General features: G+C 40.3%; 1 protein-coding gene across 10 annotated transcripts in view; it reads right to left on the bottom strand.

The window, feature by feature from the left end:
- LOC132695322 (E3 ubiquitin-protein ligase RNF113A) overlaps positions 1 to 17,089 on the bottom strand; it is a 506,126-nt gene that overhangs the window by 282,013 nt on the left and 207,024 nt on the right. For 2 of the 10 annotated variants that reach the window (XM_081795265.1, XM_081795269.1), the window contains exon 1: positions 956 to 1,054. The exons of the other annotated variants lie outside the window; for them this stretch is intronic. The gene's annotated coding sequence lies outside the window, so the exon portion shown is untranslated. Of the gene's footprint in view, positions 1 to 955; positions 1,055 to 17,089 lie in introns of those variants that run through there. 10 annotated transcript variants of the gene reach the window in all.

The following is a 17,089-nucleotide window of genomic DNA, read 5'->3' as shown; positions in this document are numbered from 1 at the left end:
AATATTTGGGAAGCAGGAGCTATTTCTGACATAACAAGAAATCAGAGATGAAGAGAAAACAAGGTTGAAATTATGATACGGATCATTTTTAAAATAGTATTTCATTTATCAAATTTATTTACCTTTCCAGGACATAACTTATGTACGCATTAATTCACTAAGCATTCACTGAGTACCTATTATGTCCTAGCACTGAGGATATAGAGATTAATTAAACAGAAGTAAGCAAGTGAAAGAACATCCATATTACCCAGTAACTAAGATGTAAGGATTTGTGAAGACCAAGTGGTGTTACCTTTAATCAACAAATGCATTGCTCCCTTGAACTGCCCAAGCTTCTATTCCTTGGGAAGAACTTCTCTGAGGTAAAGAACTAGCCAAAAGATAAATGGATTATATTCAAAATGGTCTCAGTTAAAACTTGATGGAAACGCAGAAGAAACAAGAAGTTCTTAACAGGAAATTGCTCAGGTAAGAAGGAATCTTGGGGTCTAGTTGCCTAGACTATCACCATCACACATCAGATCTACCCCATTTTCCTCCTTAGAATTTCTCAGAAGTAAGTCAATTTGCTCTGCAGAGCTAAGAAAGGAAAGGAAGAGTCTTAGCACTGAACAGAGAAGGTAACTTTTTTAATAGGTGAAATTAGACTCCCAGAACTTCTCTATTATCTTTTTGGTCTGGTGTGGGAAAACCGTTACACACATGTATTGGAGTTGAAGTCAGAATTTTAGTATTTATATGTAAACCTTGATTTACAATAAAAGGTACTGGTTGGAGAGAAGGTGTGTGAATGTGTGTGAAAAGGCAGAGGGGCTATAAGAGACCCAAATGGTTACATTAGTAGGAAGTCAACAGGTAATGTCTACATTTGGTAAGTCAAAAATAGCACATAGGGGTGCCTGGACGGCTCAGTTGGCTAAGCGTCCGACTTCAGCTTAGGTCATGGACTCACAGTTTGTGGGTTCAAGCCCCCATCGGGCTCTGTGCTGACAGCCTGCTTCAGATTCTGTGTCTCCCTCTCTTTCTGTTCCTCCTCTGCTTGCACTCTCTCTCTCTCAAAACTAAAGAAAGATTAAAAAAAATTTAAAAATAGCACAAGAAGTATCATATATAAATATGGTAATAAATACCAGCAGTGACAGCCAAAACAGTTGAAAACCATTTCCTCTGAGAAACCTCACTTGACAATAGGCCTGGAGCAAGGGCCTTTTTTGTATGACTATTTGAGTTTTTAAATTATGCACAAGCTTTCCTTTGATTAAAAAACAAGAGAGGGACAGTCAAGTCGCTCAGTCAAGCGTGGAGCCTGCTTAAGATTCTCTCTCTCTGCCCCTCCCTCCTCCTAGAAGAGACTGAAGCACATCTCAAAATCTTTACAGTGGCGAAGCACCCAGGTGGCTCAGTCGGCTAATCGACCGACTCTTGCTTTCGGCTCGTCATGATCTCATGGTTGGTGGGACTGAGCCCCTGGTCTGGCTCTGTGCTGGCAGCATGGAGCCCACTTGGGATTCCCTCCCTCCCTCTCTCTCTCTCTCTACCCCTCCCCCACACTTGCACATGCACATGCTCTCTCTCAAACTTAAAAAAATCTTTACAGTGGCTACTTTCAGGTGAAGGGATGACTTTTTTCTATTGTTATTCTATATTTTCAAAGTATGTATTATTTTTATAATTAGAAAATTATCAACATGTTAATGTTTTAGATATTTTAAGCAAATAAAAATATAACATGACCATACATGCCTGTTACCTATATGTAGCTGTATGTATTTATTATGTAAATGCATACATATATATGCACATACACACATATATACACATAGGTTTATCTGTCATAAACAAATATTTCAGGTATTTTCTCTCTCATATGGTTAGGATGTTTGTTAAAACAAATTTGAAGTGTAGGAGTATTTGTCCAAAGGACTCCATTTTCTTTGCATACTATCTCCTGGCATTTCAAGGTGTATACGAAGGGGAGGAAGTATCAGAAGCTGTTACCCCTGCTGGGGAAGATGCCCTGTCCATCAGTGGTCAATTGTGAATTCTCTATCCTTTCCCTCAAAGTGCACTAAAACATATACTTTAAAGATTCCTTGTTGTAATTTATTGCCTAAACTGGTGGGTCAGGAGGAAATAACTGGAAATCAAAACCTCTGAAATGAGCCCCTTAAGAGTATAATTCAAAAGTAGGTAGGTACATAGGTAGGTAGACAGATACAGAAAAACAGATAAGAGATAGATATGCCTCCCTCTGTCTGAAAACTGATCCCATACATGACTGCTCCAGACAAACAGAGAAGGCGCATGATTTGGCCTCTCCTTCCCAGCTACATCTCTGGCTATTCATGAGAGATACTGATTATTTACTGAGGTGATGAGCAAGGGTGCTGAGTGGGTGTGTGAGCAGAGGTGGTTAGAGGTGTGAATAGTTGGGAGTTGGTTTCAATAATCATCATTTTCCAACCCAGTCATCCACACTCCCTGATTCTGGGGCAGAAAAGGCCCTGTGAGCAAAGTGCTGTGCTCATCACCTATCTTGGAATGAGTTGCTTGGATTGGCACCAGTCATACAAAGATATCATCCAGCATTGTTCAGAACAGTATATTTAGTAATCAGGAGATGGTTGCTGATTTCATGGGACTACTGAAAACTCAAGATAAGTCACTCTAGTATGTGGTTCATAGTACATGCCTGTGCTGCCTTTGTGTGAGACCCAGCACTTCTCTTCATTAGCTCAACAATCTTAGTTGTTTTAAATTTATTTTAAAAAAGAAAAAAAAAGCCTTACGTTTGTAACACTTACCTAATGGAATTATTTCAGGATTCAATCAGCAAATGTACTTGAAGGGCATAAACATTGCCTGACATGTCAAAAATTTTCAACAGATGCTTGTTACTGTGTTTTATTATCCTTTATTTAAATCTATTTAATTATCAGAGTTGTCCCATCATATCCATGAGCTCTGCGTGAAAGGTCTGAGAGGTAGGCAGTAAAGGTGTTATTACCATTACCATTCGGCAGATGAGACTAAGGTTCATACAAGTAAGTGAGTTGTCTGGTTTTGTACACAGTGACACGGGAACTTTCCGCCAGGGTTTCTAAATCCACTGCCACACTTTCCCTGAGCCTGAAGAAGCACCTGCACTCCTTATGATCTTGTTCTTGTCTATGGTGAAATTAAAATCACCAAGGATCTTTCCACTGACGAGGTGTGGGCTGCTGACAAGCTTGAGTACTGGGATTATGGCCTAATGGTAGGCAGATCAGAGTGGGGTCAAACATAGCATTGGCCAAGTGATTACCTTCTCTGGGTCTTGGGCTCCTGCCCTATACATCCAGGTTTAGACTAGAAGTCCCTAGAGGATCACTAAGAGCTTTATCAGCTCAGAAATGTATTTTTCCGTCTTTAAACAATGAGGTCTTTGAAGGACAGAGATGCCCCCAAAAGATCCATCATCAAGCCCAGAGAGCTCTTACACCCTTTGATAGGCAGCATACTGGGGACCAGTGAGCTAGTAACCCAACAGGATTAATCGTTATGCAGGAAAAGCACCATGGATTGTAAATTCAGACAACCAAATCCCAGTAGTGAGATAGCATCTGTCTCTAAACCTGAAGAGTTTTCTCATTCATTAACAAAGAATCTGAAAGAAACTTAGGGACCCATCCGATCCTCTCATTTAACAGATAGGAGAACTGAGACAATGAGAAGTTTAGTGCCTCACCCAAGATGACACAGTTAATTAGCAACAGAAATGCAAGTCAAACCCAGGGCTCCAGGCTCCTCGCCCACGTTCTCTGCACTGTGTTGTGCTTTATCCTCCAGGTTTAGAAAATCTGCATCAATGGTTCAGATGTCTCCCCGCCAGGAGACAAGCCGTGTAGGGATCAAAGCACATCTGTGAAGCTAATGACAGTCTAATTCACTATTGGCAGAAATGTGGGAGATTTGGGGAGAAAATTGCAACAGACTGTTACAGACCGTTCTGCAGCACATTGTTGAAAATGGAAAACACCTCTTAGATCACAAAGCATCATTGAGATGGGAGCCAACATTCCCTGCTCATTTCACATTTAGTTCCTTGGGATGCTTGGTGGGTCCTCCAAACCAGCATGCTCCAAAGACACATCTGCTTCCAGGCTGGAGAAACAATAGCCAGGGCTCCACTGAACTCATAATAAATTTATTTTTTCAAAAGCAGAGTTAAGAGCTCAACTGGATAAATTACAAAATCAAGTGAGCATGATGCAATCAACCTCTTCATGTTTCAAAAAACAGCCATGGTCCCTGACATCAAGATAGCTATCTTCCCAGACTTATCCCAGCCTTGCCAGCTGTCATCTGAGTTTAAACTTACTTCCTGCAAAAGGAGAACACAGCGGTATTCTTACTTTGTTGACTGAAAAGTCTTTACTGAGCACTTTCTAGACACCAGGGACTATGCTAAATCATCTGAGGGGCTAATTCTATTGCAATTCTGGTTTCTGGACTAATTATCAAAGCCACTCCTAAAGACCTACTGAGCAACTTTAAACAGAATTCAGATGCAGTGTCCAACAGCCCCAAAACCCAAACCCAAAGCCCCCCTCCCCTTTCTGGTTACAAAACTTTATTCTCAGAGGTCCTAAAGGATCACACATATTAGTTTTTTTAAACACCATCTTCTGAATAGGTTATATTAACAACTATACATATGAATATATATTCATATGTATCCATATATACATATACTTCACATATATATGAATCAATTAAATCTCAATTTCAGGTACTTTCTTTCTTTATTTAACTTTTATTATGAAAATTTCAAGCACACACAAAAGAAGACAGAACTGTATAATGAAGCCTTAGGTACCTATTACCCAGATTCAACAATTACCCACATTTTTTCCTTGTTGTCTCTTCTATTTACCCTCACTTAAAAAAATTACATATTTTTTAATGATGCCCTAATCTAAGGAAACCACATATTTCTATTTGCCGGAGATAGTCACAGATTATAATTCTGTATATCAACTAATAACCTATCAATAAAGTTTATAGCCCCTTTCATTTTCAAAAATGACCTGGTTTAGATGGTAAATGCTGTGGTCACCTTACCTATAGGTGACATTACTAGTTTAGGCACTTCAGAAAATGGTTGTATCTTATACTATTTATTACTACCCAGTGCTGTCCTGCTCATCTAAGCCCTTCCCTGCACTTCAAGAGTGGAAGGCCTGGAAACTACAATTCACAGATTTCTTTACTAAATTCCACCACTGAAAGAAATGGACATAAGATTTGGAAGGCAGAAGGGAAGGAAGAGCACTGTCCTCCAGCTGCAGCAGGGCACACAGGCATTGGAAGAGAGCAAACAGCCAAGGTGGATTCTTGCCTATGGTTTTCAGGGCTACAGACGGCCAAGATGATTGGTGGTGTCCTCCTGTAATCCTCTGAATTTCTTCAAAGTGGCCTTAACTTTGTTCTCTAGACCCTAATCATTATATAGGACTCCAATCTCCAACATGAAACCTCCTCCATCTTGAAGTACGTAGCATAGATTTTTGCTTTCCTGACTAATCCTAACCAAAACTATGAAAGAGTGAGTCTCCACTTCTCGAGTTTGCCTAGGCTCAGAGTATTGCCTCTCAGAACTCAGTAGCATAAAAGGCCTTGCATGTACTGACCACCAGCCCCAACCTCAGCCACTGTAGCCATATCAACAAAGGATAACTTGCCCAATACCACACTGGTTTTCATTTCCATGTCTCTTCTTATGCTCACCTAGAATGTCTTCTTCCCTTTAGCCCATTGCCCTTGGCTAACTTCTACTTGTACAAGAAGTTAAACACTTCCTTCTCAAGAAAGTCTCCTCTGACCCTTCACCAGGCTGGCTGTGTGTCCAGCAACTCTATCACTGGATTCATTGGAGAGAGTTCATGTGTTTAAATGTTTACTTTATGAGCTCACAAATGTATGCTTTAAATATGTGTGTCCTCCTTTAGCGCAAAAACTTTGTATCCCCAGTGCCTAACACAAACTTTGATCTGCAGCAGACACTCATAAACTACTTGAGAAACAAACAAATGAAGGAGAAGTTCCTCATCAACTTCAGCAGCTTAAGGATAAAGAATTCTGCATCTAGAGGGGACAAGGTCACCTCAGCATGAAACCGCATGCCCAGGTCCCTTTAGACTTGTACTGCCCAGTATGTGGTGGCCATTACTCCCATGTGGCTATGTTAATTTTAATTAATTAAAATAAAATGAAATTCAAAATTCAGTTTCTCAATCACACTGGCCACGTTTCAAGTGCTTAACAGCCATACGTAGCTACTGACTGCCATAGTGGATCACACAGATATAGGACGTTTCCATCATTACAGAAAATTCAATGGGCCTGCTGCTCTCTAGAACTAGTGGAACAGAAGAACCATCTTAAAAGGCAGAGCTAATAAAAGACTTCTCATCTGGGTATACAGTGAAATCTCGATTTATAAGCATAATTCGTTCTGGAAACATGCCTGTAATCCAAAGCACTTGTATATCAAAGCGAATTTCCCTAGAAGAAATAATGGAAACTCAGATGATTCGTGCCATAACCCAAAAATATCCATATAAAAATGATCATAATACTGTAATATAATACAAAATAATAAAGAAAATACAAAATATGAAGAAAATAAACAAGTTAACCTGTACTTACCTTTGAAAACCTTCATGACTGGTGTGAGGGAGACAAGAGACAGGAGGATTGGTAGGACGACTTTCACTACCACTAATGGAATCACTGCTATCTATTGGCTCAATGGAATCTTTTTCTTTTCGTGCAGCTTTAACAAGGAATCTTGTTAAATGACACTTACTTTTTCCTCCTTTGAGGATTTCACAGAAATCTGACATTGCATTGACAATCACCCACAATACCACAGAGAGAAAGAGAGAGAGAGAGAGAGAGAGAACTATTGGCTCGGTTGTGATCATGTGACATTTGGTGACACATACTACTCCTATTGCAAGACACTGCTCATTTATCAAGTTAAAATTTATTAGAAATATTTGCTCGTCTTGCAGAACACTCGCACGACAAGCTACTCACAATCCAAGCTTTCACTGTACTTGGAAACAACACATATTTACAGGGTGGCCCAAAGACAAAATGACCAGCCAGAATGCTCAGAGACAAACTAACATTAAGGAAGTGGATTCCAGCAAGAAGATTAAAACCTCAGTGCTAGCTAACATCTATTGGGAAGTTATTATATAGAAACCACTGCACTTTTCACATAGTTTATTTAAGAAGAATAACTTTAAGAGTAAGTACGAATTTATTATCCATTATATGCAACTCCCAAGTCCAAAAACCCCTGAAACTATCTAGTTTGTTCATAAGTTTGCCACAAATTCACTTGACAATAAAATCTGAACTTAATTTTAATTGCTGTTAGCCTATTCCTAATCTTTATTTAGTGTGAATAGTTATCCATTTTGCTCCAGAAATATTAATAGGTTACAGAATACCACCCAGGCCTTGCTCTTGCTGGGGGGTTAATGTCAAATAGAGTATGTATACTAGTTAACTTTTCTAAGGTATCAAATAATCTGAATTGTAAAATACATCTAGCCCCAAAAGTTTTAGATAAACAAATACAGACCTCTATTTTAATTTTCCTATTTCACAAATAAGAGGACAAAACTTGGAGAGATTAAGGTACTTGCCTCAAACCATAAAGATAGTAAGTGGGAAGCAGGGATTTAACCCACACAGTCTGTGCCCAAAACCCAACCCCTACCTACTAGTTTTACTGCCTCGTTCAACTGTTGCTGAAACTTACTGTAAATCCACACACTTAGCCTCTGCTATAAATGTAGAGCAGAAGCCAAGCCATAGCCTGCAATTAGAGTAAAAATCTACACATTCCAGAGAGTTCTACAGGACCCTAATAAGGCTTCACAGCCACAATAACTGACCATATTAGAATCACCATTGTTGAACACACAGAGGCAATGTGTGTTTAGTATTTGCAATGTTTCAAAGTAAACTGAATCCTGATATTGAGTTCTCCAATAAATTACAGTAATTAACATTTTCAGGACCGAACTATTTAATTCAAAATACTTCAGGGCGGGGGTCCTCAACAAGAGAGAAACAATGGAAAATTCACCATCCCAAGAAGCACACCTTTGTTAATCACAGCTTAGAGTAAATACTCCTCCTGTTAAGAGAGGCCAATATAGTTTCCTTTATCACAACCCTGCTGAGAAAGAGAATGCTGGGAAAACCTTCAGATAGCCCATGGAGGCCTGGTGGTCAGCTTTCAGAGGATAGCCTCTGGGGTCACATCAAACCACTAAAATGGATCAGCCTCTGTACCAGTGACATGGCTCCCAGGCAGAGCAATGGAAGAAGTACCGAGGCATCCTCAGGTTTGGTTAAGAAATCATTACAGAGCCAGGGAGGAGCACCAGTTACTTTAGCAATATTTTGCCTCATGGATAACTCTCTATCTGAAATTGTTTAATTTTTTAATGAGGTTGGGGAGCTATTCTTAGGGCTCATTGGTTAAGGTTTAACACATGAGACTGCAGCAAATTCCCATTTGTAAGAGAAGATTTCCCTTCTCTTTGATGGCCAGTCGAGAAGCCGTGATCTTGAACTTCTGACACACTGTCCAAAACACTTCAGGAAAGTTCATTTCCAAAATCTCAGTCAGTTAGACTCCGAGATAAAACGGGGAGAAAAAGGCATTGTACGAGGGATTAATGAATGGAACTGGGGAGGGGCTGATGAGGCCTGAACTAGCTAGGCCTGAATTCCTTTCTCGTAACTTCTATTTTCAGTTTTAATGATGAGTGTAGGGTAACCCGGTGCATCCTGACACCTATCTCTGTAAAAGCATTAGAGAAAGTGGTTCATCCATATTTGTTTTAAAACAAAGGAAATCTGTTCTCCAGAACAAGGAAAAAGGCAACCTGATCCTTATTCAAGTAGGCATTGGCACCAAAAGTCCAAGTAAAGACGTAAAAGCAATTGCTGCTGTCTCACTCCATCTGGAATGTTCTATACCCCAAAAAGCAAAGTGAATACTCACAAATCACTCATTTACATGCCCTTGAGTCCTTTGTGGAGGGAAAGGACTTCAAAAACTTAGATGAGTTGATATTTCAGGAAGTGAATCATTCCAGGTAAGCACAGAAATTTCACACACAGACATGCAGATAATCACCATAATTAACTCCAAGGAAAGAAGTTGCATCCCTCACCCTATAAGGACTGTCCTTTTAGGGTCAACCAAAATCAGTTCTGTATAATTCAGTGGGAAGTTCTGTTCAGAGAGAGCTGCCTCTGTTGGTGATTCTACCTGGGGTAAACAAAGCAAGAGCCTCAGGAAAGAAACCCAAAGTTCTGATGAACACATGGCTGACTGGAGATATTTTATTATAGTCAAGGCAGAAATAACAAAAGCAAAAAGTATAAGAGAAATATACTTCAAGCCAATAACCAGCCTCTATCTTGTATATAGTTTTGTAAACTGCTGAGATTGGAAAGGAGAACTTAGAAATTACTTAAATGTATCTTCTAAGTCTCTGGTCTAAAGAGCTTGAATGCTCCCTCTCCTACTCATCATCCTTCCTGGTAACACCACAGGCCAAGACTAGTAGACCCCTCTGAGCTAAAACCAAAGGTTTAAAAATATAATGACCCATGGTGCTCACTATTACATTTTTCAAGTGGTGGCATGTAACATGCCGGTGTAGGAGTCAGAATCCACTCAGAGATCCTGGAAATATATTAAGGTCTCTGGGTTTCAAGTTCCTCATCACATGCAGGTTTATGATTAAGAACATGAACTCTGAGGGTGCCTGGGTGACTCAGTCAGTTAAGGGTCCGACTTTGGCTCAGGTCATAATCTCACAGTTTGTGAGTTCAAGCCCCGCATCAGACTGTGATGACAGCTCAGAGCCTGGAGACTGCTTCAGATTCTGTGCCTCCCTCTCTCTCAAAGATAAACATTTAAAAAACTTAAAAAAAAAAAAAAAAAAAAAAAAGAACATGAACTCTGGGACCAAATTTCTCAGGGTCAAATCACTTTACCCTTTATTTTATGACCTTGGGCTTAGAATATCACCTGACTCATGGTTATTGCTGCATACATGTTGCTATTGTTGTTACAGATAAACTGAGAATTAAAACACTGGTCCTTCCCCCACCACAGAGAAGTAATAAGGAACAAACAAGATGAGATTTTTGAAGAGCATTTAAAAAGAGTACAAAAATTACTATGCAAGAAAATTTCCTATTATGTTTTTTTATAATACATTCCACTAATCTCTTTCATTGATTCTAAGACACATTTTTGTTCACATTTTAACATCTTTGAAAGTGAATGCATCTTACAATTGATGGTATTACATAGTTAACTTGACAATCTTTTAAAATTTCTTAAAAAAAAATTTTTTTTAATGTTTATTTAAAACATTAAAGGAGAGAGAGACAGAGCGTGAGCAGGGGAGGGGCAGACAGAGGGAGACACAGAATCTGAAGCAGGCTCCAGGCTCTGAACTGCCAGCACAGAGCCTGATGTGGGGCTCAAACTCACGAGCCATGAGATCATGACCTGAGCCAATGCTTAAACTACTGAGCCACCCAGGCACCTCTCTTTTAAAATTTCTAATGGTACATAAAGCAATGTTTTGTAATTAATGTTATCTTTCATTCAATGAAATATGATAGTATATCTTCAATAAATGCAACTCCATTGGTTATTTCTGAATTCAGACATCTAATCCTGTTGAGGATAATGATTTTCTTTATTCTTCAGATGTCTTCTTTTATATTCCAAGCTAATTTAGTCCAGGAGTACTACTCCTAGACTATGAGTCAGAAGGAGTAGGGTCCAATCCCAATCAAAACAACCACAAGGGTAGGGAAATCAGGAGGATTCGATAAAATGACACACACAATAATCTTAACTGGAGAAAAACACATTAAAGAAGCTAGGATATTTATGAGGCACAGTCCTCAAATAAATTCAGGTAGGTATTATGGGATAAAAATGATATTTCAAATTCATGGGGAAAGAATGAACTTACTAATGAAAAAGTTGACCAAAGACAAAAAGGGAGATACTTAAAGGGGGAAGAAGAAGTAGAATTGAAGACCTACCTTATTCCTTACTGTAAAATAAATTCCAAGCGCATTTAAATGTGGCAAAAAAAAAAAAAAACCCATAAAATATTACAACAATGAAAACTTCTGACGTATCTACTATGGACAAAGTCCTGTAAAGGACAAAACAAAGTCCTTCCTTTTGTGATACATTCCATTAGGTCTTGAATAACAAGTGCCATGAAAACAAAGAAAGGCAAGGGAGGTATAGAGTGGTAGCAGTTTGCTACTTTATAAGCCCTTTCTATGATATATAAATGCACTAGAAGAAAACATTTTTCAAAATAACTTTAGAGTATAACAGACATTCCTAAATATGACAAAAATGCATAGGCAACATAAAGAAAAGCACTAATAAATTTAATTTGTTTATATTTTTAAATATCTGAATGGGCAAAAAAATCTATAGATAAATGGCAATGGGCAGGGTGGGGAGAGTATTGGGAGGGAGGGAATTGCCACATTTTGGACAAAGAATGAATTTCCTTCTAAGTATTCTTTCGTTGTACAATTTTCAAAATCCAGTATAAGAAAGGAGAAACAGGATTCTAACACTGGCACCAACTAGTTTTGTGACCTGGTGTAAGTTGCAACCCCACTAAAGCTAGAGCTCCACTTCTATTACATGAGAGAGCTGGACTAGCTCCCACACAGGGTCCTTCTAAATCCAACACTGTGCAACTGTCTACAAATCTCCAGTTTTGAAAAAAGAGAAAAGGCACAATGTGCATTAAAGAAAATGAAATGTCTTACAGAATATAACACAGATTGAAAGACAGGCTGTTTTGCTTGGATTCCTAAAAATTTGCAATGCAGAAGTACAAAATGAGACTTCTTTGTAACTTAAAATTTTTAAAGAATCACTATGGGTGAAAAGTAACCTAGAATCACATTATTATCCAGTTCACAACCAACAAATCATAAAAGGTATCCCTCCTTTTAAGGAAATAAGGGGTCATTAAGGGGCTACCTTCCTTAGAGTGAAAAAAATTAAATTCCAGTAAATCTGGGAGGAGGGCAGCATACACACTGAGTGACCCAACACCTACAAAAACCACAAAGGAAGTGAAGGGAAGAGGAGAGGTGGTTTCTATCAAGAGCGGTGGGGAAATGACGTCCTGGTAGGACTGCTGTGCACAGCTCACCCCAGCGTCTTTTCACGGAGCCTGACTTACAACCTAAGTGACTCTGGGGGTCTGAGTGAGGAAGTGGATTGGCCCCAGCTGGCTCCTCATATTTCGTATCTCCAATGCTCTGCTTAACCCAGATGATGTCACTTTTTACTCCCAGGCTTATCTGTGGACGCCAAACTGCAGGAGAATCTCTCCTCCAACTGCTCACAGCCTCCCTAGCCCATGACGTCATTCCCACAGCCTTCCACGGCTCCCTGAAGCTGCTCCCTTCACCTATCATCCCACCATTCCAGAACAGTGGCACGCACATCAATAAAACATAGTCTGTGATTTGGGTTTCATTAAGGTTTTGAGGAAATCTTTTGCCCTGGACAGTTAGAAAAGGAAACAGAGCAAAGAAATAAAACAGCAGCTCATTAGACCTGAAGCAGAGCATAGAGTTGAACCCTACTCACTTGGAAAGGGTTGCTTAGGGGTCTGGGGAAGTCCGCAGGCTCTATGAAAAGGAGTGTTTCTCTTCAGACATTAAGCAAGTAATTTTGTCAGTGGCATTTAAATGAAGGGCAAGAGGTCTAATCTAACCACTAAGATATCAAATTAGAACAAAACCATTCTAAGAGTGTGAGCCCCTTACTTGATAACATCTGAACCACAGGGACTGCCTTGACCACTTGAGGCTGCCTGACAATCCCAGCACCCTTACAAAGCCGGGCTTCCCCTTTCTGTAAGAAATTCTTCCTTAAAAGGAGATGAGTTTTGGGGAAATAGCTTTTTTAAATAGCTATTTATGAAGGGTCTATTCCCCAGTAGTTGTCATGATCCATGCTTTGGTGCATGTTGCCTTATTCTGTGGGGATTCAGTTGAGGTCAGAAACAGTGGGTCTGCTGAGACCTTATGAGAGTCTGCAGAGAAGCCTGTGATATGAGGTCCGTTTCATAAATTGGGGCTTGGAGCAAGGGGAGTCACCCAGCTCAGGGCTTCTTCAGCAGGGGATCTTATTAAAATACAGACCCTTGTGCCGCAGGTCTGGGATGGCACTTGAGATTTCGCATTTCAAAAAAGCTCCTGGACCACTCTTTGGGCATCTCCATTGGATCATCCCAGCCTTGGCTCTGGTGGGAGAGGGGTCTGGCTGCTGGAGGTGGCTGATGCTGTCAAAGGATCATGAGTGAAAATATTCAGCCTCCTACTTTTTCCCAGTTCAGTCCCCTAAAGAGAGCTTTCTTTTTTTTAATAAACCCAGTGGTTAACAACCAGCTTGTTAGTTAAAGGCCTGAGGGACACAGAGGGAGGCTTATGCTCTACTACTCAGTTCATTAACCAGAGTAACAACCAATTTCAAGGTGATTATTGCTATTATAAGCTCTGATCAATTTTTTAAACATGTTTCCAGGTTTTGAACCTAAAGCAGGAATATTAGAGCAAGGAGAGCAGCTGTGTTGAGAATTAGTCATATCCCCAGATTAATATCTGATCTCTCCATCAAAAGGGACACAGGACACATTTAGTTAGGGTTCTAATTGTGCCTCCAATAAACCTCCACCACAGTGAAATATGAGCACCCATAATTTTTAGTTTCAACTTCCTATTCATAATCCATCTGACTGGATGGTCTTGAGCAAAGGCAGTTAAAGCAATTTGTTTCACTTATATAAAGGAATAAATCAGTGCTTAATTATATGAGGTTTATTATTAACAGTGCTGGCAATCTGACCATATGCCATGACTTCATCTTTTTAGATGAAGAAAAAATATGAGAATATATACTGATTGCTTTTATGATGCCTTTCTCCATTCTAGAGTGGCACATGGGGATGAAGGTAGCACAAAATGTGACCCAATGAGGAAAATAAGAGGCCAGGAATTCGCTTCTCTGAACACCCAACAGTGGACCTGGGGTGCAATGGAGAATGGTCAGGGAACAGTTGCCATCGATCAGGAGCAGGGATACTTCAACCCATCCTAAGTACCACTTCCCATCATGAGAACAAGGCCATCAAATTTTTTTCTACAGAATCTCAGTGTCTTTCCTAAACCAGCATCCAATCGCCAGCCTGCAACAGAGAGAGAGAGACACAGATTTGATGTCAGAGGTGTGGGTCCACCTCCCTACTCTTGATCTTATGAGCTGTGTGACTTGAGTAAGTGATCTAACCCCCTGACTTCCAATTTCCCTAGCTGAAAAACTGGGATATCAATGTCTTCCATGCAAGGTCATATGAGGATTAGACATAATGGATGGTTAGCACCTGGCCCTATTAAGTGTGCAGTAAAAAGTGGCTATTAGTCTGGAAACTCCTGTGCTGGGGATAAATCAGAGATATGAGACTTAACCATGTCCACATCCTGTTGTCCTAGGTGAACTGGCTACATCAATGACAATATTTCAAATTGTGTTTTTACACTCTTGCCTTTGATGTCTACTTCCAGCATCCAGGGCCAATTTGCCTTCCTCTTTAGATTGCTGTGTATCCCACAGCCCATTGGTAAATCTTTTTAATTTTTATTTATTTTTTATGTTTATTTAGTTTTTGAGAGAGACAGAGCATGAGTGGTGGAGAGGCAGAGAGAGGGGGAGACACAGAACCAGAAGCAGGCTCCAAGCTCTGAGCTGTCAGCACAGAGCCCGACACGGGACTCAAACCCATGGGCCATGAGATCATGACCTGAGCCAAAGTCAGACGCTCAACCGACTGAGCCACCCAGGCTCCCCAAGGTAAACCTTTTTTAAAAAAAAAAGTTGGGGCACCTGGGCGGCTCAGTCAGTTAAGGGTCCAACTTCAGCTCAGGTCATGATCTCACGGTTCGTGAGTTTCAGCCCCGCATCAGGCTCTGTGCTGACACCTCAGAGCCTGGAGCCTGTTTCAGATTCTGTCTCTGTCTCTCTGTCTGTCTGTCTGTCTGTCTCTCTCTGCCCCTCCCCCACTCACGCTCGGTCTCTCTCAAAAATAAATAAACATTAAAAAAAAGTTTATTGGGGTGTCTGGGTGGCTCAGTCAGTTAGGTGCCTTTGGCTCAGGTCATGATCTCATAGTTGGGGAGTTCAAGCCCCGCATCGGGCTCTGTGTTGACAGTGCAGAGCCTGCTTTAGATCCTCTGACTTCTTCTTTCTCTGCCCCTCCCCAGTTCTCCCTCTCTCTCTCTCTCAAAAAGAAGCACTTAATTTTTTTTTCAAAGTTTAGTTATTTTGAGAAAAAGCATGAGCAGGGGAAGAGCAGAGAGAGAGAGGGATAGAGAATCCCAAGCAGTTTCCACACCGTCAACACATGGAACCCAACATGGGGCTCAATCTCACGACTGTGGGATCATGGCCTGAGCCAAAAATAAGAGTCAGACGCTTAACCAACTGAGCCACCCCGGGGCCCCTGGTAAACCTTTCTGAGGTGTGCCTATTTTATAGATTAACTAGTCTTGTATCACACAGGATGCTGGGAGGCTCTGAATTTATTGAGAAAGGGTGTTAAAGCCTTCAGGATCAGAAGTGGGAGCAGGCAGGTTTGCTCAGGAAATGCCTCACATAGGTTCCTGGAACTCCTGCTTTGTCAGATGCTAATAGCCCAATCAGTGTATATTCTCCCTTCTTCCTTGGTAAAAGAATCCAGTTGGGATTGCCTGGCTAAAATATGCCCTTACAGGTCAGAGTGACCAATGACGTGTAGATGGATATTGTTGAAAATGAGTTACAAGAAGAGATTTTCTCTTAAGAAAGAGGCAGACAGCTAGGATCTCCTCGTTTCGCCCTTCATCCCCTACATAGGCATGGAAGTGATGATGACTACAGCTCCAGTAGTTATCCTGGACCAAGAAGCATCTCCAGGGATGGAAGCCATCCTCTTGATGAAGGAACAGGAATCTGGAAAGAACCTAGGACTCTGAGGACACCACAAGGTCATGACATTAGCCTAGTGCTTGTCTCCAGACTTCTTTTGCATGCAAAAGAAAAACTCATAATTTATATAAGGTACTGTTATTCCTGACCTAATTACTATTAGCCAAATGCAATTCACCTTGCATTCTTATATACATCCCAAACAGACTTCCACTATTCACAAAGGACCCTGGAAGAACAGTGTTCCAGATCTGTGCTAAAAATGTGAAGAGTTGAGCTTTCCAACACAAAGTTATTAATAAATCAGTATGTTTCTTATAGATGGCCACAAATGTGGATGTTCCTTCTAGAGAGAAGGATTTATTTAATTTTATAATACTCTAGACTTGTAATAAATACCCTAAAGGCACACCTTTCTCAAGGTCTTTAGCTTAATTGGGTCCATATTCTAAAGCTTATGAAGTCACCAGTCCTAAATAGCTCTGCTTTTCATCCCTCACCAAGGCAGCCTTCAACCCTGTACTAGATACTGCAGCAAAATAAAATGTTCTTGAAAACATTAAGGGCTGATGAACTGGTTTGGATTTTCTCCAATCCTCTAGACTTTCTCTTCTCCCCATAGATCTAAAATGAAGTCCACTCACTTTGATATGAAGGCACTTGATTTGGGGCCACTCCACATTGATTTATCTAGCAGAAGGTGCTTGCATTTTTCAAGCCAGAGCAAAGAGCTTCCATACCACTCTGCCACTGGTGTGGTACACTGGTTCTTGGCTGCCAAATTAAACATACTGCACCATTTCTTGCTCCCACAAAGAGCAACTGAGATGGTCTGACTTGAGAATATCACCATTCAGCACTAGAGAAATATATAAATCCAAAAAAATCCAAATCCTAGTTTCCCTTCCCATATATGACACTTTAGGTAACTAGTGTACAGAGGAAAAAAACAGATGAAATCTATCTGAA

This window comes from Panthera onca, chromosome A3, assembly GCF_046562875.1.
Source record: "Panthera onca isolate mPanOnc1 chromosome A3, mPanOnc1 haplotype 2, whole genome shotgun sequence".
NCBI classification, from domain to species: domain Eukaryota; kingdom Metazoa; phylum Chordata; class Mammalia; order Carnivora; family Felidae; genus Panthera; species Panthera onca.
The sequence above is the reverse complement of the archived record's forward strand: the minus strand, read 5'-3'. Positions and strand labels throughout refer to the sequence as shown.